Genomic DNA, 12,025 nt, shown 5'->3' with positions numbered 1-12,025 from the left:
ATTCTTCTTATACCTCCTTCAGTCCATGTGAAATCATTTTTATTCAGCCTGAAGAACTTCTTGTACTATTTTGGAAGTGTTGCTCTACTGGTGACTTATTCTTTTAGTTGTGTGTGTGTGTGTGTGTGTGTGTGTGTGTGTGTGTGTATGAGAGAGAGGGAGAGAGAGAGAGTGGGGGGAGAGAGAGAAGAAGAGAATGAATATTTTTACTTTGCCTTTAATTTCGAGTGATATTTTAGCTGGGTATAAAATTCTATTGAAGGTTTGATAAGAGGGTGGATGATAAGAGGGTGAGGTTGAATCCAGTTCCTAAATTAAATCCTTTCGATGAGAAAGCAATCAGTGATAGCATGCTCAGTTTAGAAGTTTAAACAATTTCTGATTTGGATCATTTTATTCCTATAAATATGATTTTTAATCATTGAGACTATCTTAATCCAATATGTTTTTCTAAATTAATATGGAGAAGAGTTTGAGGATATCCAAAATCTATAAAATAAAGACAACTGGAGTACTTACTAAACCAAGTGAAGGGAATAAAAATAAAACCAAGGAATTCAGAAATTCATTTCATTGATGGAAGAAAAACTGACTCTTCAAGAACTAGAATAACTAATATTCATTCATGTCACCATTGCAAAATATTGCAAAACAAAATAAAGTATTAAAGCACATTAAGTTTGCTAAAATAAAATCAAATTGACATTATATCCATTTGAAATGCAAAATAAAAGTATAGAGTAAAGCAAACTCTGAAGAAATTATAGGAGAAAAAAATTGACTATGACATTAGCATTCTATACCATGAAATTATTATTTACTGCAAGAGCAACCGGAAGTATAGCCATTCAGTTGACCAAATTGACATTACGTAATTATGATTTTGCCCTTATCTTGAGATTCTATTCTGTCCTCATACACTGACTGATTCTTGAAGCAGAATTTTTCACCTAGAATATCCCTTATAACAACACATGGTGATGGACATGGAAATGCACTGCCCAGATCTTCATTTAAAGAGCTTATTACCCCAGCTGTCAATAGACAGCCTTTAGCTTTGAGCTTCACCAGGATATATTTTGTCTGCAGAGACTCATATATAAAGGTTATGTTAACCTGAGCAGCTCACATCCAATGACTAATTGAGGTGGGAACACAAAGGCCTTGCTATTTGGCCCAATGTGGGACTTCTCCAATGAGCTATATACACTCCAGATCTCCTCTATATGACTGATCAAGGCTTTGTTGAGCCTGCATCAGAGTTCAGCTTTTTCCTTTGCCCAACACTGTTTCTTCGCCATAAATATTCTGTATGCCAAATTCCCATTTTAGTATTTACTTCTGAAAATCATAACTTGTGGGACATAGGACCCACTGTGACATTAAAGAAACCAGAATACGAAAAGGAAGGGACCTTGTCGCCATGCATGCTTGGTATTACAATTTTCCACATATTCTACTTACATGAAAAGAAAATGAGGCTATATTTTATCTACTTTATCATTAAACTTGGTTATGAATTTCTTGAAGAACAAACAACCTATGTTGGTCTAGTATGACCATATAAAATGAAATATGCAACTTTATTAGATACTGGTAATTGAAATATTCAACCTGTTATTCAGATGCATATTAAAGAAAGATATTAGAATACTAAATAAGTGAAAAGAGTAAGAAAAGCAGAATCTAAGTACATTTGCTTTTAATACACATTGAATCAAGAGATATAATTTTTTGTTTGAGGAAGAATAAAAACAAATTCTAGCACTGGTTATGAGAACTTACATTTTTAACTAACCCGTGGAAAGTGGCTAGAGCTTGAGGAACACAGCACTGGAGACGTCACTGACCTGGGACCTGGAGCAGTTCAGAAGTGGTGAATAATAGTTCTTCAAGTCTACAATAAAAAATGGCCTCCAATAAAACTACATTGCAAAAATGGGAAAGAAACAATGGAAAGAGTAAAATATAGAAGAGGGAGAATTTGTAGTGGAAACAGTACTAGACTGACATGTAGTGAATGGGAAGGCGGAGTATTTCCTGAAGTGGAAGGGATTTACAGATGATGACAATACTTGGGAACCTGGAGAAAATTTAGATTGTCCAGAGTTAATTGAAACATTTCTTTCCTTTTTTTTTTTTTTTAAGATTTATTTATTTGAGAGAGAGAGAGAGCATAGACAGGAGGGGCAGATGGAAAACGAGAAAGAATTTCAAGCAGACTCCATACTGAGCTTGGAGCCCATGGAGGGGCTCAATCTCACCACCCTGAGACCAGGACCTGAGCTGAAACCAAGAGTCAAACGTTCAACCTATTACTGTACCACCCAGGCGACCCGAAGCATTTCCTAATTCTCAAAAAACTGGTAAAGAAAAATATGGTGCAAAAAGACAATCTTTATCTGATAGTGAATCTGATGATAGCAAATCAAGGCAGAAAAGATGCTGCTGATAAACCAAGAGGCTTTGTTAGAGGTCTTGATCCTAAATGAGTAATTGGCACCCCAGATAACAGTGGAGAATTAATGTGTCTCATGAAAATGAAAAGATTCAGATCTTTTCTGAAGCAGATCTTTTCAGAGGCAGACTTGGTGCTGGCAAAAGAGGCAAATATGAAGTGTCCTCAAATTGTAATTGCCTTTTATGAAGAGAGACTAACTTGGCATTCTTGTACAGAAGATGAAGCTCAATAATTGTTTGCATTGCTTTTCATATGTATTTATATTTATATATAAATATACATATTTATATATTGTAAACCTGGGTCTTACTTTTTTACTTATTAGTGTGAAGAAATATTCTAATGAAAATCATGTTTGGTATGTTCGTTTTGAAGTAGTATTGGGGGAGTTTTGCGGTCTTTTGCATATATAACACTGGTTACTTTGAACAAATAGAAACTTTTAGTTGCTTCCCTTTATCAGAAAAGAATATTTGAGACCATGGTGTATTACTCTCCTGCATTGGAGAACACCTTTTCTAAATGTTTGGGGAAATCTTCATAGTCGTTACTCAATCAGAATTTGTGTTTAACTCCTATATGCCTAAGGACTATTTTGTGTTTTTTTGTTTATTTGGATTTTGTGTGTGTGTGTGTGTGTGTATACATAAAAATGCATACATCAATGGTTTTCTTTTCTTTTCTTTTCCTCTTTTCTTTTCTTTTCTTTTCTTTTCTTTTCTTTCCTTTCCTTTCCTTTCCTTTTTATTTTTATTTTTTTAACATTCACCAAAACAAAAACTGCCTTTTATAACCATGGATAAATCCGTGATTCTGGGATGCCATCATTTTCAGCAATCTAAGAAATAAATCACATAAAGTTAAATTGAAATTTTTCCTGAAGCCTTAACTTTTCAAATTTTGTAGTTAATTGGACAATTTAAATTGGACAGTTTAAAAGCAACCATATCAGAATCCATATCCATATCTATAGTCATTTATTTTTTTTAAAGATTTTATTTTATTTTAGAGAGAGAATGAGAGTGCAAGCAGAGAGAGGGGCAGAGGAAGAGGGAGAGATTCACAAGCCAACTCTGTGCTGAGCGCCGAGCCCCATCTGGGGCTCAGTGCCATGACCCTGAGATCATGACCTGAGCTGAAACTGAGTCAGATGCTTAACCGACCTGAACCACCCAGGTGCCCCCATATCTTCAGTCATTTAAATGCAAGTTTATTTGCAAGATCCCTGAAAGGAAAATTTTATCACTACCAACAACCTCCCCACCTAAATGAGAAAACTAGACAAGTCCTGGTGTGTTTTAATTAGGTAAGCAAAACTTAGTTAAGTGGACATTTAAAGGTTCCTTCTAGTGAACCATTCCTTTACAAGAAGTTGAAATCCCGGTGCTATATTGACTAAAAGGTCATGATCATGGGATATCTAAGACTTCATACAGGTGAACCTAATCATAATCAGATGGTTAGAGATGTTCACAATTTTGGACCTGCTGGAATAAATGGGTGAACAAACTCCTGTAATCTTTTGTATGTTTTTTCTTTACCTCAACTCATTCCTTACATGTAGGCTCAATCTTGTCAGTATTTGAGTTACTGGTTCAGCCGAAACCAGGAAAAACATTAACTTTGTAGTAATCAGAAAGTTATCCAACTGCATATTGTTTTCTTTATTGTAAATACTGGTGGTCAATAAGTTTTATTCCTTTAAAAAAACAAAAATTAAAACAAAAATTACTAACCCATTGAGAATTACTGATGCTCTTCCTCAGCCCTCAAGATTATTATTCCCCACTGTCTCCCTCTCAATAAGTAGTACCTATAATCATCCTAATTTAACTTATTCTAATTCTCTACGAAATGTTTATAAATACTTGATATTGTCTTATTTAGTTATTAATGCACTTGTTACAGAACATACACTCAGGACCTTTATATCATCTGTATCACTCTGTCTTCACATAGTGGGGGAAAAAAAAAAAAGACATTCCTTAGCACCCAGTGCATCCTTCAGCACACTAAAGACAAAGAGATTCAAACATAGGCCAACAGAAAACTAAAGAGGAAGCACAAATGACAATACACATATTAAAAGATGCTCAATTTTATTGGTTATTAGGAAAATTACTTAATTGTAAATATTAAGCCATGGAAACAGCAAGTACTAACAAAAGCATGCATCAGTGGGAATTGTTGTAGTCTGGTGATGTGAATATAAATTGACACATCTTGGGCACCTGGGTGGCTCAGTCGTTAAGCGTCTGCCTTCAGCTCAGGTCATGATCCCAGGGTCCTGGGATCGAGCCCCGCATCGGGCTCCCTGCTCGGCGGGAAGCCTGCTTCTCCCTCTTCCACTCCCCCTGCTTGTGTTCCCTCTCTCGCTGTGTCTCTCTCTGTCAAAATAAATAAATAAAATCTTTAAAAAAAAAATAAATTGACACATCTCATTGGGAAGCAGTTGGCATTATCTTGTACATTGAGCCTGTGCTTATTCCATGATCCCAAGGTCAACCTTTTTTGGCCTATAGACTAAATAAATCCTTGTATATTTGCTACAGGAGACATGTAAAATCATGCCATGGAAATAATATATTTAATTACAGTAGTGGAAGGAACTCAGATGCTCATCAGTCAACAAAACTATGGACACTTTAGGAATATTCGTACCATTACCTAACAGCTATGAAAATAGATGACAATTATATGCATAAGCAAGGATAATTCTGACAAACATAACATAGAGTGAAAAAAATGAAAACCATAGAAGAATACACACTGTATTATTCAATTAATATACACTGTTCAAAAAAGTACTAAATTATACAAGGTATGTTTAGGGATATATCCATTTGTGATGAACTATAAATGAAATTTAGGAAGAGATAAACAGAACATTAAGGACAGTGGTTATTTCAAGTATTAAAAAGCGATAATGCAATAGAGAGAGAGGCCACAGAGGGCCCTACATTTATTAGCTATGTGTGCTTCTTAAGCTGGGTGGATTGTTCATAAGAGGACATTTTATAATTCTCTTAATATACATAATTTAAAAATAAAATCAGTTTATGTTCTATATACATATAGAGAGGTTTAATTCACACAAAAAGAAATACAAATGGCAACAAACATGTGAAAATATTAAAGATTGTCAATAAATATTCTTCCTTGAGGCATTTTGATTTATTTAGCGAAAAAAAAAAATCTTAAAATAATTTATAAATTTGGGGTCCAAATTTTTGTATCTACACTGTAAGTTTGCAGAAATAAATATTTCTGAAACCATGCTTATGAGAAATGGAAAGCAACCTACATTCATGTAATAAAATGTTATTCCAGGGGCGCCTGGGTGGCTCAATCATTAAGCGTCTGCCTTCGGCTCAGGTCATGATCCCAGGGTCCTGGGATCGAGCCCTGCATTGGGCTCCCTGCTCGGTGGGAAGCCTGCTTCTCCCTCTCCCACTCCCCCTGCTTGTGTTCCCTCTCTAGCTCTCTCTCTCTCCATCAAATAAATAAATAAAATCTTTAAAAAAAAATAAAAATAAAAAAATAAAATGTTATTCCATCATTGATAGAAAATAGAATTCATCTTTATATTATATTATTAAAACTAAAAACTAGACTGCAGATCAACCTCTAATAATGATACATATTTATAGTGAAACACTGAGACAAAACTCTGAACTTATTATTAGTAAACATTCTAATGAGGAAAAAAAACAGATGACAGAATAGACAAAGATCAGAATAAAACAGAGTTGAGAAAGAATTTAAGCTAATAAAAAAGAACAGTGCTGGGGCACCTGGGTGACTCAGTCGGTTAATCGTCTGCCTTCGGCTCAGGTCATGATCCCAGGGTCCTGGGATCGAGCCCCCACGTCGGGCTCCCTGCTCAGCAGGGAGTCTGCTCCCTCTGCCCCTCACCCCACTCATGTTCTCTCTCTCTCTCTCACTTTCTCTCACTCTCTCTGTCTCTTTCTAAAATAAATAAATGAAATCTTAAAAAAAAAAGTGCTATTCTCAGAAAGCTTCATAATGTAGGTAATCTCTGCATATCCTCTTGGTGATTTTGTGGTGTCATCAGTCTTGACCTTTCAACTGGTTTTGGGTGCTGTGGGGCGATCACAACAGAATTAGTGAATACCTTATTTTCATCCTTATAAAGGAAGACTGGAATGCAGTTTACATTCATATGTCAAAGAGAAAGTATACTTACAGCCTTGATTATACCTGTCAACTCTCCATCCTATCACCACAATATTGACTGAAGGGAACTTTTTGGACATTACAAAGAGCATCATATTAATCTACTGTTTTGGTGACATCATATTAATCATATCAGAAAAACAAGATTGGCCAGTATACTGGAGGTTTTAGTAGGATACATACTATCCAGAAGTTATTATATAACCCTATGTAATAACTGGAAATTTGGAGTCTTATGATCTGGAGCATTCTTGGATATCTAACCCAGGGTAAGGGGTATATTATTGCTTCTTGCAATTTCCACCACATAGAAGGAAACACAATACTAGATGGGGCTTTTTGGGGTCTTGATTGTGTGTTTCACACTTAGTAATATGACTTTGATACCTTTAGCATGTGACGCAGTAGGCAACTAGCTTTGAGTGAGCCAAGAATACCGTTAAACACTATGTACTAGAGTATCTTTCATGGGCAAAATTGCTCTTCGGAGCTTGTAGTGAGCTCCAACACAAATTTCACAACATAGAACCCTAGATTTCTAAAGAGAGGACAAGATATTTGTAACAGGAAATTGTAGATCATTTGAAAAAACATGTGGCATCTGACCATGGGACTTCACGTGACCATATTTTTTTTAAATTTTATTTTATTATGTTATGCTAATCACCATACATTACATCATTAGTTTTAGATGTAGTGTTCCATGATTCATTGTTTGCGTATAACACCCAGTGCTCCATTCAGTAGGTGCCCTCTTTAATACCCATCACCAGGCTAACCCATACCTCCACCCCCCCTCCCCTCTAGAACCCTCAGTTTGTTTCTCAGAGTCCATAGTCTCTCATGGTTCGTTTCCCCCTCCAATTCCCCCCCCCTTCATTTTTCCTTTCCTACTATTTTTTTTTAAACATATAATGTATTATTTGTTTCAGAGGTACAGGTCTGTAATTCATCAGTCTTACACAATTCACAGCGCTCACCATAGCACATACCCTCCCCAGTGTCCATCACCCAGCCACCCCATCCCTCCCACCCCCCACCACTCCAGTAACCCTCAGTTTGTTTCCTGAGATTAAGAATTCCTCATATAGTGACCATATTCTTAATGAGTTAGGTTATGTTATACCTATGAGAGCATAAGGTTGAATAGTCCCAGGAGCAATACTTCATGAGATACGAAGTATGAAGTGATATATCCAAAATAAACCGCATGAACAAGTGCCCAGATTTCTACATCATCCGTCAGTGCTTCATTTGTGCTTCTCCCTAACTTTTTATGCATGGTTACATGAGGGGTAATTTAAGACGAACTTATGTAAGAGAAAAAGTGCCAACTTGGATTCACAGAAGGGTCAACTGTATATGTGGGTCCAAGCTGAAGACACACTTCTGTACTACAGCCCCACACCCCAAGGTCTTTGAAAGGAACATTCTTTCTATGACCAGCACTTCAAGAACTTCATCCAGTCATACACTGTATGAAAAAGAAAAAGCCCAAAGTACAACTCTTCTTAGTGCCAAATAGTTTGGCTAGTTAGCCACACAGTTGGAAGAGAAAAAATGTGAAGTTTGGGGTAAGAAGATTTGAGGAAGAAGCATGGAGATGCAGATACATAAACATTTTGGACCCAAATTGTAAAAATCTTTATACTACATATTTGTGTCACCAAGAGAGAGTTCCCATTTTCTGTTTTCCTAAAATAACTTTAATATTATAAATATCCTTCTAAAGGCTGTTTCAACTGCATTCCATAAATTATATATTTATTTTATTTTCATTCATTTACATATATTTGTTTTTGACTTCCCTTGAGATATCTCATTTGACACCAGGTATATTTAAAAGTGGGTGGTTTAATTTTCATATATTTGGGAATTTTCCAGCTATCTTTCTCTTACTGATTTCTACATTAATGCCATTATGGTCTGAGAAGATAGTTTGTAAGATTTCTATTCTTTTAAAATTTATGGTTTATTTTATGGATCGAAATACTGTCTCTTTTAGAGAAATACACTTGTGCGCTTGAAAAGTGTATGTGCTCTGCTTTTGTTGGGTACAGTGTTCTATAAATGTTTATTAGATCTAGTTGGTTGATAGTCTTATACATTTTTATTAATTTACTGTATATTGTTCTATGTATTATTGAGAGAGGTATGGATTTTTTTAGCTATAATTGTGGATGTGTTTTAGTTCGTCAGTTTTTATCCTGTATATTTTGAAGCTTTATTGTTAGTAACATACACATTTCAGATGTTGTGTCTTAGAATTATTAACCCATTTATTTATATAATGAAATGGGATATTACATAATGTACTATTTTATTCTTAATACTGTGCCTGTTCAGAAGTCCTTTAGTCTGATGTTAATACAACTACTCCAGTTTTCTTGTGGTTGTTGATTGCTTGGTCTGGTTTAATCCATCTTTTTATTTAACCTGTGTCTTTATATTTAAAGTGGATTTACTGTACACAGAATATTCATGTATTACTTTTACATTCTATTTGACTGGCTCTGTCCTTTCATTGGTGAATTTAGATCCTTTATATTTAAAGTGATTATAAATTTATATTAAAATCTACTCTTTGTACATATTTTTTATTCTATTTTTTCTTTGTTTCTTTTTTCTTCCTCTTCCATCTTCTCTTAAGGATGTTTTATGATTTTTAAATCTTCTCTATTGAGTTCTTATTTTCATCTTTCTTAAGAAATGTTTTTAGTGATTGCAAGGGTTTAAAATAGACATCTTTAAGTTACCAAGGTCCAAATTCAAATAATATTGTCCCATTTTACGTAGAGAGTAGTAACTTTACATTATATTCCTAATTACTCCCCTCATTCTTCATTCTATTCTCATTGTCTCTAATTTTGGATAGACATATTTACAGTACGTACACTGTTGTCATGTATATATGTAATACATTGCTCCTACGTTCGCTTTAAGCAGTTTCTTTTAGGGCAGTTAAAATAAGAAAATTTAACTTAATTTTACCTTTTAAGTTTATTTTCAGCACCATTCACTCCTTTTTTTTTTTTGTAGACCTGTTTCAGTCTGGTATCATATTCTCTCTACCAGAAGAGTTTTCTTTAACATTAATTGTTGTGGTAGGTCTGTGGGCATGGATTCTTTAGGTGTTTGAGAATGTCTTTATTTTTTCTTCATTTTTGTAATAAAATGTCACAGGGTATATTATTGTAAGTGGACTTTTTTTAAAAGAACTTTTAAGAGGTCATACCTTTGTTTTCTGGCTTGCATGACTTTTGCCAAAAATATCTGTAATAATTTTTATCTTCATTTCTCTCTATTGTAACATTTTTTTTTACCTTAATGCCTTCATTTCTTTTTGTTTGTTTGTTTTTCTTTTTTTTGTTTTTAAGAATTTTCAACAGAACATGTCTCAGTCTAAGCCTATTGTTTGCTTCTTTGTGGTTATCCTTCTTGGTGTTTTTTTGAGCTTCTTGTGTGTTTTCATGTCTGACATTTATCTGGAGTTCAGCTGAGCTGGAGACAGAGCTGACTTTCCAAGTGTTAGAGTAACTGATTAAAGCAACAAGACAAAATGGAAATAGCAACTAAGCCTTTAATCACTAACTCTGATAGTATACCCTGTTCCCTTTTCCCCAGTGGAATAGTATGCCAGTTGAGGGTCAGGCGGATCAGCCCAGACACGGGGCTCTTCTCACTGTTGAGGGAGCTCTGAAAAAAAAATGAATCCTGCAGTTCTCTGGACCCAGGCAGCAGCGGGAGGAATAGGGGCATGAGCCACGAGTGGAAAAAAGTACTGAGTACTGAGTTGTAGTGGAGAAAAATACCAAGTTTCTTTGATAAGACCCTTAAGTAGAGGTGCCTTGGCTAGGAACATAGATAAACATAAAAGCATGGACAGCCAGAGAGGCTGAGTGAGTCCTGACTTAAGTAGTACGTTGGTTGTGTATCAAGTCTGGTGTGGGGAGAGCAGCTTTACCCTGTGAGAACTGCCAGGTAAAGTCTTTGTAAGGTCAGGCCTGAAAAGTCACATACATTTAGACAGAAGCTGGACTCAACATGAATTTTTGAAAATTTACAGCCATTATTTTTCCAAATATTTCTTCTCCCCCTTTACATCTGTCTGCTCCTGAAGTTGCAATTATACATATGCTAGGACACTTGATAGAGTTCCACAGCTGTTTGATGTCCTGCTTTTTTCCCCTATCCTGACATTTTTATTTGTGTTTCAGCTTGGGTGATTCTTATTGAGTAATCATTAATTTCACTGATTTTTTCTTGGCTGTGTTGATTATGCTGATGCACAGGTTGAAGGCTTTCTTTATTTCCATTATGTGTTTTTTAATTTCTACAATTTTCCTTTGATTCTCTAATTTCCATCTCTCTACTGAAATTACCCATGTGATCATGCATGTTATCCTCCTATTTCATTAGAGCTTTGAATTTATTAATCATGGTTATCTTAAATTCTTTTTTTTTAATATTATTTATTTATATGACAGAGAGAAAGAAAGCAAGAGAGAGCACAAGTGGGGTGAGGGAGAGGGAGAAGCAGACTCCCCACTGAGCAAGGAGCCCAATGCAGGACTTGATCCCAGGACTCTGGGATCATGACCCGAGCCGAAGGCATATGCCCAACCGACTGAGCCACCCAGGCACCCCTCTTAAATTCTTTATTAGTCAAATCTAGCATTTATCTTACGTCTGAATCTGGTTATCATGATTACTCTTTCTCTTGAAAGTATTTTCATTTTGTTTTGTTTTGTTCCTTTTTCATTTGTCTTTTGAGTGTCTTAAAATTTTTTTGTTGTTGAAAACCAGACATGTTATATAAGAGCAGTCGACACTGGGGTAATGGATTTATGCCTCAGAATAGTCACAAGTTTCCTTCTGCTAGGCTTTTAATTCAGGAGATTTTATTAATTTTAATAACTCCAGTTTAGGAGTTGGGCTGCATGTGAGATTTATGCTTCCATGGTGTCCCTCAATGCAACATGATCTTCTGATCTACATAGACCTTGTATTTAGGGTGTTTGGTGGCTTAACAGAGCAAAATTTGCTTGATTTTGCATTTTAGGTTTCCCTTTCTGCTGTGACTCTGAGACAGTATTTTTATATGTTGTTCTGTCCTCTTAGCAGCATGCCGTTGTCATTGTAATTAACCACCTGGCTTGGTGGTGTTGTGGGGGGAAGTGGTGTCTGCTCTTCAGTATAAGATTTTTTTTTTTTTTTTTAAGATTTTTTATTTATTTATTCATGAGAGACAGAGAGAGAGAGAGAGGCAGAGGGAGAAGCAGGCTCCCAAGGAGCAGAGAGCCCGATGCGGAACTCGATCCCAGGACCCTGGGATCATGATCCGAGCCGAAGGCAGACGCCTAACCA

At 35.6% G+C, this 12,025-nt stretch overlaps 1 pseudogene; it reads left to right on the top strand.

Moving 5' to 3' along the window:
* Window positions 1-1,766: 1,766 nt before the first annotated feature.
* LOC118020166 lies at window positions 1,767-2,693 on the top strand (annotated as a pseudogene).
* The last annotated feature ends 9,332 nt before the right edge of the window (window positions 2,694-12,025 follow it).

This window comes from Mirounga leonina, unplaced genomic scaffold (genome assembly GCF_011800145.1).
Source record: "Mirounga leonina isolate KUSES-001 unplaced genomic scaffold, KU_Mleo_1.0 Mir_173, whole genome shotgun sequence".
In the NCBI taxonomy this organism is placed as follows: domain Eukaryota; kingdom Metazoa; phylum Chordata; class Mammalia; order Carnivora; family Phocidae; genus Mirounga; species Mirounga leonina.
This window is presented reverse-complemented; position numbering and strand designations above follow the sequence as displayed.